Source organism: Cupressus sempervirens, chromosome 5, assembly GCF_028749045.1.
Source record: "Cupressus sempervirens isolate cs-2001-9-10 chromosome 5, ASM2874904v1, whole genome shotgun sequence".
Taxonomy (NCBI): domain Eukaryota; kingdom Viridiplantae; phylum Streptophyta; class Pinopsida; order Cupressales; family Cupressaceae; genus Cupressus; species Cupressus sempervirens.
In genome coordinates, this window is record NC_143122.1 from 176,014,839 (window position 1) to 176,034,587 (window position 19,749).

At 33.3% G+C, this 19,749-nt stretch overlaps 1 pseudogene across 1 annotated transcript; it reads left to right on the forward strand.

The window, feature by feature from the left end:
• Nucleotides 1-13,457: 13,457 nt before the first annotated feature.
• On the forward strand, nt 13,458-16,462 carry LOC149554983 (L-type lectin-domain containing receptor kinase IX.1 pseudogene; annotated as a pseudogene). Its single transcript, XR_016364441.1, has one exon. The product of XR_016364441.1 is annotated as an L-type lectin-domain containing receptor kinase IX.1 pseudogene (transcript).
• Nucleotides 16,463-19,749: the final 3,287 nt, after the last annotated feature.

Genomic DNA, 19,749 nt, shown 5'->3' on the forward strand with positions numbered 1-19,749 from the left:
ATCAAGTTTTGAATTATCTTTTCTTGTCTTGTTGAGGTTGTGATCAAGGCTTTGAGTGCTCAAATTTCTCTTTTAATATTGGTCTTTTGTTGTTGTGTTGTACAATTTAAAATTCACGTTAATATATATATAGTTGTAACCAAATGGAGGCAGTCAAATGGATTAATGTGGCAGGTGAAAATAGAGAAGATACATTTCTGAGAAGATAAGGGTTAAACATATGATAGTCAAGAAGGTTAAGATTGGAACGCTTAAACATCACATACTAAGGCTTGATTTGTAGGTCAAAAGTGTTAGAGACTCAAAGTTGACTTATTTTTCCAAACTTAATTTTTCCATTAGTATGTGATAGTTTAAGAGTGGCTAGTTGATCCCATCAACAGTCAAAATCAAAGCTTCAAGTGTGCTTGTTGGCCAGCCCATCTTTCTCTTACACATTATTTCGATCCCATAAGCTTACGAATATGGCTATCCTCCCTACAAACTGTACAGTTGACCAATTTTCAAAAAATTGAAAACATTATGGATTTTTCCAAAAATTTCAGCATTTGATCTTCATGATCTCATAGTTTATAGTCAAAAACAACAAAAAGATTGAAAAAAAATCACTATCGAAAAAAAAGTTTGACTTTGTTTTGTCTTTAGTACATTTTGTGTGGAGATTAGACTCTCCGCAAGCTTTTAGTAAGTATAACTTGCACGTACGTCTCATACATCATGTACCATTTCTTATCTGTTCACAAGTCGACGCAATTGAGCGAGACTAGCTCACTAATTTAAGGCACCATAGAAAGACTTGATACTCCACATGGCACGATTGTGCTGCCAAATTTCATTTGGTTAACCATATCACATATGTCAAGTTTTAATTCATCATTGTTGACTTCTCCATAAATACTTAAATCTAACATTTCACTGCAAAGAAAAAGAAAAATGTGCCCCCACGAGCTTGTGGACCCAATAATTAGTACTGTTTGGTCTCTTTGAATGGAATTATTAATTATTATTTTATACAATAACAAATTTTTTGGTTGATCGACAAAGATCCCACCAAGATCTAATCGAATCAATTTGCTTAAAAGTCCACCTCAACCTGCTCAAAAAGCTTTTGAAGACGGTGATAACTGTTCTTACTGCACAAGATCAACAAACTCAAGCAAAGTTTTAAACTTGCTTTACTATTACTGCAATTGCATTATATATAGCTAGCACCCTCTAAAATTGATTTATTAGGGGAAATAAAATCCACCAATAGTTTTAACATATTCAGTGCACTTGCTGATAGAAGAAGGGCTAGGGGTCCAATTGGGACAACTATCCTAAATCCTCCATATATATACAACATGTGTTTTTGAGAATTTGCATAACAAAGTAATATTTTGTCAAAAAATTTGCATTTAATCTTTATGATCTCCATCTTCTTTGTTGTGCCTAGAGAAAGTCGGGTAAAAGAACAGTTTATCCTTAGTATTTGAAGATTGTTTCACAAGAAAATAAATACTTGGTATGGAGATTCGTTCAATGAAGGAATTACATGCAGTTAATATTCAATCAAGGTTGGATTAAGCTAGGGTTTTATGATGGCAGGCTCCTTAAAAAAATCCTCACTGTTAAAAAAATTGAAGTTTTTTTTAAGGCTGGTTGATGAATTTTGTATTGGGACTAAAAAAATTAATAGCTGACATTGATAACTGGTTGGCGAATTTTTGACAAAGTGTTTGAATACATTTTCTGATTTCTTTATAGATGTACTTGCAAAAATATATAAAATAAAATATACAGCTAGATTTTAATAGCACCCCCAGATTATCTCACGCCCTATTTCCCATGCGTGTTGACTTAGCAAGTTTTAGTAGCTCATTTCCAGCAATAAGAGGTTGTCTTGCTGCCGTCTATCCCCAAATACTATAAAAAATATCAAGGCATTCAAGTGATTGGGTCAAACTCAAACCAATATAGAAAAGCATCTAGTTTTTCTTCCCTTTCTCTCAACCATATCTTCACTGTTTATGATGAGGTTAACAACTATTCATTGGGTGACGCTCAATTCTCACTAGGACTATGTCTTACCTCGCTTTGTTAATCAAACCTTACCGTTGCTTAATGCTAATGCTTACTTGTTTTATTATAATATTTGTCATGTACTTTCATATCCTTAGAGAGTAAAAATTATAAATTCATAGATTAGATTATATGGGAGTGGACGACTCTTTTTGTTTTATTCTATGTAATTTGACGTAAGTGCATTAATGTCACTTATCTATCAGTAAATTTCTAATTAAACAATTTTTAATTGGATTTTGAAGGGAAGTATATATGTTATTATATTCAAACAAATTGATTGTTCTAAATTTATTTGTGAAAGAACTAATCTCCTCAATTATACAATACCTTGAAAAAAGCTTAGTCATTCACAAATTTGAAGAACTATTTGAATCAAGGGAAAGTCTAAATCTTTCACAACATTGCTAACTAAACAAAATAAATATGGAAAAATTTGCAAAGATACATAGATGAACCTCACAATTATACTTATCTAGATGAGTAGTATGTAATTCTACACATTAAATGACTTTATTCTTATTCTTGTAGTCACAAGGATGTATTGACAGTCATAGACTTCAAGTACTAACACATGTGTAAACATTATAAATTTATGTGAACCATATAAAATCAATACTATTTAATATATTTGACATCATCTTGCTTCTTAGCATTTCATCCCTAAATTGATTTTTCAAAAAGGTTGTTTTGTTGAAGAGTTTATTTTGATATACTTGTCAAATATAAGTGACAAAAAAATACTTTACCTTTGGCTATAGTGGGACAGCACCAATTCAAAATAAATTAACACATATAATCATAAGTGTTTTAAAATATCTAGAAAAAGATACATTTCTAAATGATTCCACTTATATTTTTAGAATGGGTTTAGTCTTATGTCCATGTCCTTTTCATCTAAAATTCAATAACTACTCCTTACAACTAAACTTATGTTTCTTAAACTCTACAACTAAGTTTTTCAAATCCAACAAGATGTGGGAATTAGAGTTGAAGTCAAATAATTTTTAAAACAAAATTTTCTTAATAATAAAATATTTCACCCATCAAATTGGTTTCTAAAAAGTTTTGGGGTTATATATTTATTAACAATTTGTTCAATAATATTTGGATAAATCAAGAAATCATGCACAATAATGTTTCACTCAATCAAATCTCTAGGTGTTACACATAAGAATCAACTCATTACCCTTAATATAGAATATTTTCAATAAAGTGCCTCATTTGATGTCAATAATAGAATGTCAAATTCATAACATATGCACTTATTATTATTTTCAAGAGTTAAATTTTAATTTGTATGCCTATTGGTTCAAATATTTAGATGACATACAAATACGAAAGACTTTATTACTTAAAACAAAGATACAATTTCATCAACATTTGTTCCTATATGCTAGGATAAGAAATTTGTCACTTAAAACATTAATTATTGTAATTTTTAAAAATTCTATTACAATATAGGCAAGAGCCTACAACACAATGATAACTTGTCAGCCTATCATGTGGGAGGTCTTGGGTTCAAATACACTTAACACATAAATAATAATTAATTACAACAAATAACAGTAATTAATCTAGGCTTCGACCATTTATTGATCAAAAAATAATCCAATTACAATATTCTTATAAAAAAACTACATTATCCAATTTATATACATTTTAATTTTAAATTATTCTTATCCTTCTTGTATATCACTGAAGAAAGATACTCGCTTTGGAACCAAACTTCAAAATCTTTTGAGAAAAATCATACCTAGATGAGGCATCTTCCATTAAATTTATAGTCTCTTTGAGTAGCTTCAATATTTTGGCCTAATTTCATAATACTTTGGTTTTTCTTCATTTTCCTTATAAGGGGTTATCCACTTCCTAAATTTACACCTTTAACCAAATCCTTTTCAAAATGCTCTACAACAAGATTTATTTAGGACTAGGATAGTGGTAGGCCAAGATCTTTTAATTTTATTAGTTCTATTTTTGAAGTTTTACTTTTGAAGAATTTATTTAGGACTAGGATAGTGGCAGGCCAAGATCTTTTAATTTTATTAGTTTTATTTTTGAAGTTTTACTTTTGAAGATGACACTACTTCTTTCTTAAAAGGCATACATGTATGTCTATTATGTATACCCTGTTGCACATAATTACATAATTTAGTGTTGGAGGTAATGTTGTATGGATTGTTAATTGAAGATACAAGCATAAACCAACCATGAATATTGATATAAGAGTCTCATATCTTTATTGCAATAATAATTTAATTCTTTTCAACCTTTTCTCTAAAATGTATGTTAATTCCTCCTGTCAACAACTCAGTAGGTGAATATTCCATGTCAATTGTGCTAATGAAGGAAGTAGTCCATATGATGATGTTGGCCACTAAAGAGCCTCCATACTAGACGATGAGCATTGGAAACATTAAAAAGATCAGTGGTTGAAATTCTAGTGTAGCATAGTTTGTCCCTTTTACATATTTTCAGAAAAATTGAGGGAAGGGGTTTCTTGAAGACTAATCTTAGATAGTGTCACAAAGACAAGTAGTTGAGCATTTGTTGTAACATAGTTTCTGGAAATTCAAATGCCTAGAAATGATTCCTTTTAGAATATCTTTGTTACGTGTTATAGTATTTTGAAAGCATCTCCCTTTTCTTTACTTAATTCTTCTTCATAGATATGTTATGATGCAAATTAGCTATGAAGCTCTTTTAGTGTGATAGATACAAACTATTTTAGAGTTTTCTTTCGCAAACCATTACATAATGATTTCTACCTTTGTGATAAATTTAGAGTTAGGTTGCTTGATAAGGCAATAACATGGCTTGATATTATGCCAAATTAGTTTTAACAATCAACTCACAATGAAAATGGTAAATAAAGAATTAACCCTTTCATACTTCTACTAGACATCCTTGAGACAACATCAAACTAAAATTCTTCTCAAATTCTCAAAAATGTTTTACCTGATAGCTTAGACATCACACACTAAAGATTGATTCTTATGCTAAGCGTATTAAATAGTCAAAGTTGGCTACTTTTTTCCAAGCTTAATTTGTTCCTTAGTGTGTGATGTTTAAGACTAGTCAAATTTTACCTTAAAACCAATATGCCCATTCAATATAGCTATATTTCTTCCACAACCTATGTGATAGAATTTGTCTGTTCCATCTTAACCACATTCTCATTTACCCATATCCTATCCTAAAAAGCATCAGACTAAAACATAAACTTTGTCACTGGCAACGCTTATTATTATACATAAAAACCAAGTCTTAACACTTTTTTGAAATAATTAATTTTCATATCCATGAATATCATATATTGGAACAATTAATGCTCCTGACCTCATAGATGTCCTTTAAATTCATGAATAAAGCTTTCGGAAGACCCCCAAATTATATGCGAGCCCCTTAAACCCTATGTCATACATCCATGGCGCTTCATTGTGTAGAATGTCCTACGTTATGAAGCAAGCAATGTCTATTCTTGCAACCCCACAGGCCTTTTGTTAGTGTCAGCTTCCGCATATATCTCATACAACACCTGTCCTATTTATCATTCTCATTCGGCTCAATTCAGCGAGAGCAGCCGCCTAATTTGAAATCCCGGTGAAAAGACTCACTCCATGAAAATATATTAACTCGACATGGTAAGAATGTGCGGCGAAATTCCCTAAGCCTCAGGATGACCATATCACACATGCCAATGTCCAACTCGTCGAATGAAAAACATATCTGACAAATTTGACTACGATTAAAAAGATATTATAGTATTCCCGTGAACCTATGGACCCAACTCGTACTATTTGTTTTCTGTGAATGGGAATCGTATATTTAATAGAGGAGAAAATTAAATATTTTGGTTGACCTATAGGCGAGGAGAAAAGATTCTATTCGGTTTGATCCAATCGTTTGGTTCAATATCTCGCTATCAAAAGTCTCTTCAACCTTCTCAACCTACTTTTAAGACGGTGATAACTAGTGTTACAATAAACTCATGTACAGATTTAAACCGCGTTCGTCACCCCAACAATTGAGTATGCTTTTTATTTCTCACCACATTTCTATTATACGCAGCTGGCTCCCTCTAAAATCGACCGATATTGGAAATGAAATCCACCATAGTACTGATATATTTAACGCACCTGCAAATTTAGTCGGTGGAAAATATAGAATGAGACCAGGTGGTCCAGTCTAAACAGATTGTAGGGTAATGTACTTCGCTGTATACCGCCTGTTTGCGTGAGACCCGGTAAACCGGTTTGTTATGGTTTTATTTAACGACAGACTGTGACTGAATTGTTTCGTGATGTCATCGGGCTTAATCCATTAAAAGCGACTAATACTTGATTGTGGAGTCATTTTCCCTTTAGCAGTTTCCACGATCGCACCACAACTCCACAAGGTAAATGGTAATGGAGATGTCTATCCAGCTACCATAAACCTAAATTTTATAAGGTGATACCCTTTTTTGACATAGACAACACAAGACTTTCAACATAGACAAACGAAGACTTTGGTTTGTGGATGAATATGGGAAACGATCCAGTAGTCACTTAGGATAATTTAGTGCATCTATAATTCTTAATCCGTATCTTGAAATTTATCAATTTTTTCGGTAAATTTTTGTAGGTGTATGAAGAGCTTAAAGCTAATCTTTCGAGTTTCCCAAATTTACAGAGCTCTTTGTAGAACTCATAGTGTGAAGTGCTCTAAAAGTATAATTTATTAATGTTCACATAATGTCTGCCACTAAGACCCCCCGTTCACCCAAAAAAAGTACTTTTGTCACACATGGACCAATCAACAACTAAGAAAACTAAAAAATGATCAACTATTAGTACATGTGTAATCAATCATTAGTACATGTGCAATCATTTTTGGGGGCTTTATCGCGATAATTCGGGGGGAAGATAGTCATAATTGCATGTCCATTGCTACCTTTCCTCCAAATTATTGCTCGTAAAAAACCCCAAAAAATGATCATACGTGTACTAATAGTCGATCACACATGTACTAATAGTTGATCATTTTTTAGTTTTCTTGGTTGTTGATTGGTCCATTTGTGCAAAAAGTACTATTTTTTAGGTGAGCGACTATTATTGAGTCTTAGTGGTGGGTTTTGGGAGAATGTTTTAAAATGGCACTATTAGAGCACCCCACACTCTACAAGTTCTACAGAGAGCTCCATAAATGTGAGAAACTCGAAACATTAGCTTTGAGCTCTTCACTCACCTACGGAGCTTCATCAAAAAAATTGGCAAATTTTGACATACGGATTAGGAATCATAGGTGCGCGAAGTTAGCCTGGGTAGCTAATGGGTCATTTCCCCTAGATGTTGGCCATGGTAAAAGCCTTCTCATCATTTATGATGGTTAGGTAGATCAATAGTCATCTTGTAATGTCCTGCCAAGGGACCCAAAAGAAACTAACCTTAAGTTTCACTAAGTTTGTCAAACATTTTTTTGTTGAAAGATAATAAACAACAACAGATATAATATAAGCAATAATCTCATACATAAACACATATCATAAAATAGATTACATCTCCTAAGGATCCCATGATGTTGAATCGCATTTAAGTTTAAATTAATACTAAATCTAATATATAACAATTCCACATAATAGAATAACTCCAAATTTGAATACATTTAGATAATATATTTATCTCGAATGCCACTTAGCCATAATCATAATGCACAATCATCCACTATACAAGTCACAGGGTATGAAAGGTTGAAAGAATATACAACATAAAAATAGATTACATCAACTTGCAAGATCTGTGAAATCAAATATAGAACAATAGAGTATAACCATACATCATAGTACGTAAGAAAAAAATGAAAGATGATACAAAATGGGGAACTCTAACCATGGCATTGAACTATCGGACCTCAATGGTAAAAGTAAGAAAAACTACCACCTGACCTCGTGGTAACCCAAAAAGGGTCCACTCCCATGGCACTAAGGAGATAGTCTCAGTCTCAAATAGGATAACAATCCCAAAAGTCAAAATCAACATCTAAGTCAAGGAAAACTTGAAAGCAATCTAACTCAAGGTACCAAGACACAAGTGACATCTAAACCTAGAGGCACAATGAAACATAGGAAATCTACTATGTAAGTGGAAAAGTTTCATTGCATGAGCCAACTCTAAGGTTACCTAGGCAGCTTGATTGGACTCCGGCCCCCTAGTGACTCTATGCGGCACTAGTATCCTTTTGTATTGACAAGGCATACTGATGAAGCAAGGTCACAACCAAGCATCCTCTATACTCTCATCCTAGCCTGTACTAGCACTAGAGGCATGGGCGAGGAAGAAAAATGACTCGTATTAATTCATGTTACTCTCATTTAATGTAGTGTTATCAATTGGTTACCCATGCAATCTCTTTAGGGCTCCGACCTCCATTGCAAGCCACTTCTCGACATCACATACATATAACCTACCCTAAGCTTAGTAAAAGAAAAAGGTCTCATACAACCATAAACCACACATTAGTTCTTAAATAACCAACTGGAAAGTACTGAAAACATCACTGATCAAAATCACAGGTTTCACCAATATAATCATCCTAATAAGACTGATCCAAAATCAAGTATGTTGTAATGGGCACCCCTGGATGTCCCAAAAAACTAAACCAATTTGCTGAAAGGAATTTTGTCAAACAGTTTGCATGCAACCTCTTATTTCTCCGTTTAATGTTTTAAACCCCTTATAACTCCGGAAATCAAACGTTTATTTGTTTGTTGTGTTTTGTGCATGGAATTGGTATCATATAACATAAACAAGAAAGAAACTACAATAATATGCCAAGTGGAAATGAACTGCTGCTAATAAAATGTTATTTTCAAAATTCTTAAAACCAAATACATGGCAGATTTAACAACTCACTAATTACTTCAGCAGTATTGACATAATATTCCAGCCCATGCTTTCGAACTTGCTGCTACAATACTTTGTCCTTCAATCAGTCCACTACCTTCATAATACCATTCCCTCAAAGCGGCATAAGCGTCGGACAAGTAGTGAAGAAGATATGAGCAAAATACCAAATCTGCCTGTAGCCGAAAATGCAACTAAACTGCTTGATAATGAAGCCAATAACAAAGAATTCCAAAGGCCAAACCCTAAGGGAATGACGTCTAGAATGTTACAAGAGAGGATAAACATCCTCAAATGCCAAGAACGGAGCTGCAACTCACACACCAATTTCTTCTCATATTCAACCTGCCTAATGAAGCCACAAATGCTTCCTTTTATTCTATTTCCAAGGGTCCGCTCAACTCATATGGGCAATGTGGGATAAAAGATGTGTAATATATAAAACATATATTAAAATACACCTTATGTCTCCCTTGGGTGCACATCACCATAAAATAAATATTAAAGTAACACTTTAATATTTTACAATTAAATTAGACATTACTTTAATAAAACTTCAGGCATTAAAATGTATTAGCAATCGAACTCTGAATAATGCGAGTGATAGCTCATCGGAAAGCTCTCATCGAGGAGTATCGAATCCAATCACCAAAATTGACCTGCACTGTGTCCTGCCGACTTACTAAAAATAGTAAGTATCCCTGAAACTGAGTAAATCAACTTCGTTTTGGCCCAAACTGGAAATGACTAGGCCAAAACACTCCAGGATCCCTTTAAACCCTTTGTTAGCCCTCGGGACCATGTAGAACAAGGCTAACGCACACACACTTGGTCAACTACTAAAATGGGGACATTACATATGTACATAAACAAAACCATGACATAATCAAAAAACCATAACTCATAATCACCTCAGTCCTATGCAAGCAACTGGGAAGCAATCCAAAGATAATGATCATAGACTCAAATGTTATATCAAAAAAGTCACACCTTTCACCTTAGTTTCACACAAGAACATTGGAAAGTAATAATCACCAATAGATCAAATTCATCATAAAAACACGTGACACATCGCCAAGGTTGGGTATAAAATATCATATTCAAAACATCATCATGACATCTCAGAAGAAACCCCCAAGTCTCTGTAAGCATCCAGATTTGGTCGAAGCTAAGTCAACCCTGAACCTAACACACAAGAAAACATACAACTCACAATGTAGTTTCATAATTTGTTTGGTTTTGAAAACACATAGTTCAATTTAATAGTAAGGTTCATGTTGTTGTTTCTAAATTTTCAACTTTAGAAAGATTTATAAATTTCCTTTATAATTGAATCCATTTTCCTTTTAAAAATTAAACACAACTACCACTAACTCACAAAATCAATGTCTCTATTTAAGATTATAAGACAAAATTAAATAATAATTATTAAATACTGAAATAATAGTTACTAAATAATAAGTAAAAAATCATTAATAAAATAATACAAGTTTACTAATAAACCTTTTCATTATTTTATAATAAAAAAATTAATTTAAAATTACCAATTATTACCCCATAACAGATTAATTAATTAATAATAATATTAATTAAATTGATCATAAAAATTTGAAACTTTAATTAAAATATTTAATAAATTTAATTCAACGTTACAATACTTAAAAACATTTATTAAAATAAATTATATTTAATCAAAATAATTTTAAATAATATAATTTAAAAGCATGTTAATTTAAAACATTTTAAAAAATAAAAATAATAATAAAGGGCGTGATTAGAGGCCCGCTGGCCTATGACACCCTATTGTCATAATAATAGTATGTAGTACTGCTACTACTGCAACAATACGTGTTGCATGCAGCAGCAGTTCAACACTGCTGGAGGTTAGAATACAGGGAGGGGAGGTGGGATGTGGTGGCCCATCTCCTTCCTTTTTATTTTTAAAAACTTTCTTTTAAAAAATTGTTTATTATAAAACGAACGATCAAATTGACCCCCCCTGCGCCACCACTACGAATTTAATTTTTTTATAAAAATTGCAAAAATCAAACTAATAGGGAAAAGCCAAATAAACAATCAAATTTTGCATTCTATAATTCAGTTTCATCCCAAAACCCTACTCGATTAAAATACCCATCTATTAAATTCATAGAATGAGGGTTCTATTTCTCAATCTCTCAAATATAGACAATTTCAAAACAAAGAACAATGAAATTATACGACAAGGGTTTCAATTGAATTAATTCATTCATAGAGGAAATCAATAACAACAATTAGTAAATTACAACGCAATGATATCAACCAAATCTAAAATGCTGAGAGCAGATTTATCAAGACATAAAGAAGACAGGAAATTTAAGAATGAAAATCTACTACACAAATTAACCACAAGATTCTACTTAAATTTGATGCTAATTCGACAATGCACGAAACACTCAAGTATTTACCTTACTTTCTTAACACCTTCTCCAAAATTGCTCCTCCAAAACCTGGTTAATGCAAAAATGAGCTCTAGATCTCTAATAAAGAGTTATCCCCTAAATTTAGGGATTCGATTATGAATTACGCAAGAAGACTCGTTGATCTTTATCTTTTATTATTTTAGTACATTTTAAATATTCATGCACAACCTTTTTGTCATTTAATTAAAATATCTTTATTAAAATAATTTTCTTTCTCTCCTTAATTAATTTTCGAGATGTTTTTGATAAAAATATTTATTGAGTAATAATAATATTTAGCATTTATTTAAAAAGAACTCCTAAATATATCATCATTAAATTAAATAAATATTATTACACTCAAAATTAGACTTTAACAAAATGTTTAAATTTAATTTTTTTTATTTAGTTAATTTCTTAATTAATTAAATATCAAATTTTCTTAATCAAATTTTCATTAAATTAAATAATTAATTACTCTTTTAATTTGATTTAATTATAACAGAACATCACCAAATACCCACAAGATTGAATATGAAAACCCATAATAAAGTACATAAAACTAGATCAAACTCAAGGGCTATAATTACGAATTTATGTCACTTGATGAATTCAGAAGGTAAACAACTCAGATTCTTGCCCTACTTTTTAGGACAAATGGTTTAAGGATAGGGCTCAGGCTCAAGAGTTATCTCCCCTCTCTTACCATTGAGATATTGCAATAGGGTATGCTCATCCTGGCAATTCAAGGAAGTCGATACCCAGTACTTGCAATCTGCATAAAATCCACGCATGTACATACACATATATTCTAAACCAAATAGACAATGGTGGGAAGTGGTGCATCATGTAGCTCCCGACTAGCAGGTGACTACGATTCCCTCCCTCAACCATATCAGAAACATCATGTAAAACATATAGGTACACCATACACATGTAAGTATGGGGTAAGTATCCATAGAAAACACATACAAAATCCATCTAAGTATTATCATGAAATAACTAAAATCAATGTATACAAGTATCATCAACTAAGTATGAAATAATATCCAACAATCTGGAAAACAAATGTTGTTGATCATCAAACATAAACATAAAGGCCTAAAAGAGTTTGACAATAAAATGGAAAAGTCAACTAGGAGTATGCATTACACATCTTAAAAATAAATTATTAAAAAAAAATCTATTTTTTAAAATAATAATTTTTAAAAAATAACATTAAATGTTATTAAATTCTATTAGAAAATTATGTAACTAAAACCTATTGAATTTTTTTTTATTTTAAAAAGAGTATGCTAAGTATCTTAAGATTTATGTAATAAGAAAAACTTATTATAAACTAGTTGTTTCACGTTTAAGGAGATAGATACGATAATATTATAAGTAATTTTCAATTTAAATAAATAAAGAATGTTATTAATTTATATTCAACTTATCATTTTCTTTTTTTTGGATCCATAAGAGGCTTATTATTAATTATTAATCTTGAGTAAATTCATATGCAAGACCTCCCACATAGGAGGCTCACAATTTACCGTTGTGTTGTAGGCTCTTGCCTTATATTCAACTTATCATTTATTAATAAAATGACTATTTAAAAAAAATAAAAATTGTAAAAACTTAATTAAAAAAATACTCAAAAAAATTAAAAATTAATTTCAAACATTTTACATTCTCCCACAAATATCATTCTATTAATTAAATAAATTATAAAAATTTAAAATTAATGTTTAAAATGAATGATTACAATAGTTTAAAAAATAAATTATAATAATTCAAAACTTTAAATTCAAATCAATTTTTAAAATGAAACTATGAGGAAAATTTAATTTCAGAGTTAATAAAAATAAGATGACTAGAGAAATTTCTAATCCGTATAAAATCAATTAAAAGAGCTTTAGTAGATATGTAAATCTACCATTTGTGACCAGTCGAAGATAGAAATTCCGATGTCTTTATCATTCAATTTAAGGTCAACTCAAATTAAGATTAGGATCCAAATTTAAAATGTTTTGTTATCAAGTCCGAAGTCAGTTTTCTCCTTTTTATACGTATCCCATATGATCTTTCCTCGAAGAAACCCTACCCTAGTATCTCCCGCGAATGAATCGCACTGGGATATAATTTGACGATCGATCAAGCCCGTCGAGTAAAATTTTGTGAAACACCGATTCTATATTCGACAAATCCAGTCCACTTAAAATATTAAGATTCATATAACAGAAATCTTCTAAAGATCAAATGTCAGAAATATCTGAAATACAATCATACGACCATCAAATTTCACTTCTGCGGACGTACAGTGCTTCAAAATGTTAATCTTTCCGCTGGTTTTTTTGGTCTTTACGTCTGACTTCAGCCGAGCAATTGGGAGTAGAGAGAAAAAGATGGTGGTCTCGAAAATCAGTTTGGCTCTGGTTTTCTCAACTCTCTGTTATGTGACTGCCCAAGCAGAAACTACCGTCAATTTCAGTTTACCGCCCTGGAACAACTCCATTAATGGCAGTATCAAGCTCTTCTACGACGCCCACTTTGACGGCAGTAGCGTCAATTCGATCGAGCTCACCACAACTCAAAACAACAAAACTTACAGCGCCGGCTGGGCGGTCTACAACACTTCAATTCCAATCTGGAACAGCTCTTCAGGCGCCGTTGTGAGTTTTAGCACGCACTTTCAGTTCATAATCGGACCAGATAGCGGCAATCTGGGTTCAGGAGGAGGCCTGGCTTTTTTCATGGCGCCGGTGGGTTTCCAGGCGCCGGAGCTCTCCGCGGGGAAATATCTCGGTCTCGTCAACAACAACACCATGGGCCACGCAGCAAATCAGCTAATTGCCGTAGAATTCGATACGGATGAAAATTCCTTCGACCCCAACAACAACCATGTGGGAATCGATGTCAACACGGTGATTTCTAAGGCAAATGCAACAGTGACGGACGGAAGTCTGATAGACGGGAAAATTTGGGACGCGTGGGTGGAGTACGACGGGGAATCGAAGAAATTTCAGGTATTTCTGTCACATAACGGCACGAAATCAGCCGCTCCAATTTTAAGCCAGAGTTTAGATCTGGCGAAAATTCTCCCTGAGAATGCTATGGTGGGCTTCTCGGCTTCGACTTCGCTGGGGACAAACAGCCATAGCTTGCTCTCATGGAATTTCTCTTGTTCGGCGTCCTGGAATGCTCCCTCCTTGCAAATCCAGGGCCCCGGAAATGGATCCGCGGGGAATAAATCCAACGGGGAACAAGCTTCAAGAATGATTATCATGGCGGTTGTCTTTCCATGCCTGGCCGTATTCTTTGCCCTAGGGTTTCTCGGCATCTGGCACCGGCGGCGGATGATGAATAGAACGGGATCTTCATTAACAATCGAGAACGAAAGCGAAATCGCACTGGACGAGCAGTTCTGTCAAGGACCGAGGAAATTCACATTCGCCGAGCTCAGCACCGCCACGAAAGGCTTCAGCGAAGAAGAGAAGCTTGGGCAAGGGGGTTTCGGTTCTGTTTACAGAGGGGTTTTGCAGGATTCCAAGGAAATAGTTGCCGTGAAGCACATTTCTCAGGCATCGACGCAGGGGAAGAAGGAATATGTTGCAGAGGTGAGCATAATCACCCGGCTAGGGCACCGAAATCTCGTCCAGCTCTTGGGATGGTGCCATGAAAAGGGCAAATTCATTCTGGTCTACGAATTCATGCCGAACGGAAGCCTAGACAAGCACATATTTGGGGATTTCCCTGTTCTGGACTGGAATCTCAGATACAAGATAGCCTGCGGCGTAGCTGCCGCCATTGTTTATCTTCACGAAGATTGGGACCAATGTATTCTGCACAGAGATGTGAAGTCCAGCAACGTGATGTTGGATTCCAATTTCAATGCCAAATTGGGGGATTTTGGGCTGGCCCGGCTTGTTGAGCGCGACATGGAGGCTTCATTTCATACCTCTGTGGTTGCAGGGACTTTGGGGTATTTGGCCCCTGAATGTGTTTTGACGGGGAAATCGAGCCCTGAATCTGATGTCTTCGGATTCGGCGTCGTTGCTCTGGAAATAGCGTGTGGAAGGCGAGCTTTAGATCTGAGTTTAAGGGAGAATCACAAGATGAGGCTTATTGATTGGGTTTGGCATCAGTACGCTCAGGGTAGGGTTTTGGAAGCCGCGGCAGACAGTCTGAGGGGCGAATTCGATGAGAGAGAAATGGAGAGATTGATGGTTGTGGGGCTGTGGTGTTGTAATCCAGATGCGACTGCGAGGCCTTCCATGCGAGAGGTAATCAAAGTTTTGAGATTCGAGGCTCCATTGCCTCATATTCCGCTGAACATGCCTGTAGCTGTGTACATCTCTGGGGATGCCTCGCAACGCAATGATGACTTGTGTTCTGCCGCTTTGCATGGAAGTTGTTCGGCGTCCAGCTCGGGCACAGCCACGCTCCCTTCAGAAGAGTTTTCCGGAGTCACAGTTTTCTCCAGGTAATTTTGTGGTACTTTGTATATCTCAGAAGTATTGTTGAAATCCTTTGAATTGCTCCGGAGACTGCAATACAACTGTCGAAACCCATTGAATTGCTCTCAAGGATGTAACAGAATTGTTCAAACCCTTTGAATTGCTCTGGAGGATGTAACAGGATTGTTGAACCCTTTGGAATTGCTCTGGAGGATGTAACAGAACTGAAACAACAATTTTCCTTTGCTTTCTAACACGCCAGTATTCATGGAAGCTTGACAATATTTAAGGTTATGATTATATACAGTCAAATCTGTAGGGTATTATCAGCCAAATATGTAAGAGTACTTATTTGTTGTAAACTTGATTACCTCTTTCAACCTAGATTATCTCATGATAAGGGATGAAACTCGGTGTCCTATTTATGTTTCTCATTCCAGTGCATTGAATTAGGATAGTATCTAAATGACTCAATGACTTTGGTGAACTGGATGCTCCAAGTCTTGAGCACTTAACTGAAGAGGCTGCAGTCTTTTGAGACTAGAGTGAACGGATGTCTCCTTGTTTTGAAACACACATGTATATAAGATGATTTTTTTAAAAAAATAAAATAGAATCAATCTCTATTTTTTTAGTTTATTGTAGTTAATGCATCACATTTTATCTTATTATGTTATTTGAGCTATTCAATTGAAGTATAGTTTAGAAGAAGAAATCTGTAATTAGAGAGATCAGATTTCTACAATCCATTAAAATTGTTGGTAATTGTTTCTGGATCAGAGAGTGTTGAATTTTTTATTATCAACGTTTTGAATCACACTACATAATTCATCATCGGGATAAAAGAGCAAGAACTGCAAAACAAAGTGAGTTGCAGATTGGGATGAGAGAGCAAGAGCTGCAAAAGAATCACGTGGTGTGATTTGAAACGTTGATGGTAAAAAAATTCAACAGAGTATAATCCAGAAGCAATTACTAACAATTTGTAATTATTTAGTTTATAGCAGTTAATGCATCACATTTTATGTTATTGTGTTATATGAGCTGTTTAAATAGACTATAGTTTAGAAGAAGAAATAATATTTATAGAGAGTTTGCAATATAATGTGAGTTTTGTTTAGAAGTGAGATGGAGAAATATTAATTGGTGAAAAGCAAACAAATATAAAGACAACAGATACATTTTAGTTTTTTTTAAACTGCTATGTAAAAATGAAAGTTCACGCATGGGACATAATGAGGATTCATAGAGCTTGATCAATTATGTCTAAGGTGTTATATCTTCTTTTGAATTCTTGGTATATTTTTTAAGATTCATATTTTGTATCACAAGAAATTAATGAAATATCAAATATATGGAAAGAGTTATTTTTCCGTCATTTTAAATATCCTCTTTCTTGCATCACTACTTATCCTTGAAATCTTTTTTTGCCCGCTAAAATATCTTAAGCATTCTTATGTCTCTTGAACACTTTGAATATAATTGCTGTGAGCTTGAGATGCTAAACATGAGAAGATTTTCCCCATATGAATACCATTTTTTCTTCATCGACTACATATTCTCTAAACCTTATAGACCAAAACTCTGTGTAGCATCTGTTTTAGTATCTTTGATCTTCTTATGCAATATTGCACTCTAAGTGTATGAATCACTTGCACTTGCACTCTAACATGAAAATGATGTTGTTAACTCAATTAAAAACCAAATATGAGAAGAATTCTCCCAACTCCTCCTAAAGTACCACCTTTCAAGCTTTCCTAATTACACATTTCGATCACATAGATTAGAATCCTAACAATGTCTTATAGTCTCTTGGGTCGTCTTATATAATACTTAATCATCTTAAAACATGGTGTGCTTCTTGTATTTACATATTAACTAGGAAACGAAGTTGCTAGCTTAATTAGACACAAAATATGAGAATATCTCTCCCACATGTTCTTTCTAAGTACCATCTTTCATGCTTTGCTAATTACATTTTCAAAACATATTTATAATAATCCTAACAATATCTTCTAGTTTCTTGGGTCTTCTTGTGTAGTAATAAATCCTCGAAGAACATGGTGTGCTTGTACTTGCATGTTAAATGGGAAATGAAGTTGCTAGCTCAATGACACAATGAATATGGATAACATTTTTCTTACTTCATGATATATGTCCTTCAAACTTAATTTACCAAAATTCCTAAGCACCTCTTATAGTCTCTTTCACCTTCTTTTTCAATTATACATCCTCAAAGAGTATGGCTTGTTTGCATTTGTAGTCTAACATGGAAATAAACTCAGATGTATCAAATATGAGAAGAGGTCACCTAGCTTGTCCTAAGTACCATATTTCGCGTGTTGCTAATTTCCTTTAGTGTTGTTTATCAAAACTTTTGAGCGTCTCCTATGCTATCATTGGTATTATTCTCGAGTGCTACATTCTTGGAGAGCATGATTTGCTTGTATTTGCACTTTGATGTGAAAACAATGTTAACTAATTGTTTTTTTTCCTCTTGGTGCTCTCTTTCATCCTAATAATGGATCACAAAGTGTGATTTGAAATTTTGATGCTTAAATTATACACACAATCAATTTAGAAGCACAACAACTAAAAGATTTCATGGATTGTGGAATCTATTGGCATTAGTCAATGTTGTTGAGACAATATAATAGTTTACTATCTTTAATTCAATGTTGTTTAGATATGCAACTATAATGAGATATATAATAAATCTTACTATTGATAAATCTAAAAAATGTGAGCTTCTACTACATATCTATAGGGTTTGAGTGTATATTGTAATTTATTAGGATTCAACTAGATTTGAAATAATTGTCATCAGTTCAAATTAAATTGCATAGTCTTGAAATAACTTCCACAAAAATTCATCTAACATGACTACAAATGATCCAATTAAAATGTATTATATCTAAGTGTTGTCATGTAAAGCAAAAATATCAAAACTTTCGAAAATGTAAACATATTTAATCTTGAAATTTCTTCTATAATCTAATCATTAGAACATTATAATCTACATAACCTTCAACAAATATAATATAATATAACATTATATAAACCATTCATCATGAAACTCTACAATCGTTCATTTCAATATATACCTCTCAAATTTAAGATATCAACTCATACACAAACACTCTTGACAAGTTGGATAAGATACGAAAACTCTCACACAAAGAATCAAAATCAATATGACGTAACAACCATCCAAACAAATTCAAACTTACAACTTTTACTTTTCAAATATACAAATTTTAACACATGCATTTATAATTATTATTAATCATGATATTATTTCACCCAACATCCAAATTATAACATTCCAACTATTGAAAATTTACCCAAATAAATTTATTAGCCTCACACCATAAGCTCCTCGTTATCACATAAATGGATCATTCTAGTCATGGTGTTTTTATAAAGTACGCACCGTTTTAAAATCATCATGCATGGATGATGGGACAATCCTTCTCGTTGAATAATCGAATTATTTGGGGATGCGCTTACGCCCAGGAGGGGTCCACTGTCATACTTGCAAGCTCAATTATTAAGTCAATAAAGGAAATACAAGTCAATGAGGTTAAAAAAGTAATGAAAAAATACTAAGCCAGGCTACAAAATACGTCAACACGTTTTGTTATGTTATCCTCTAACGTTGGCTGAGACCCACAAAGATTCCGAACCTCTAGCCTTTATTTACTTGATTTTAATCATGTTGATGGCAACCATTTTCTGTTGGCATTTTATCAAAACAAAGGTTACAAAATAATAATAATGTCTTCATTGGAGGGACGTAGTCATCACAATATTGTAATTTATAAATTTGACATACAAAGATGCAAGCAACTTCTTCAACAAGTATGATTATGAAAAGCAAGTCTAATTATGAAACCAATTTTGCCTACATGTGAAAGTGGT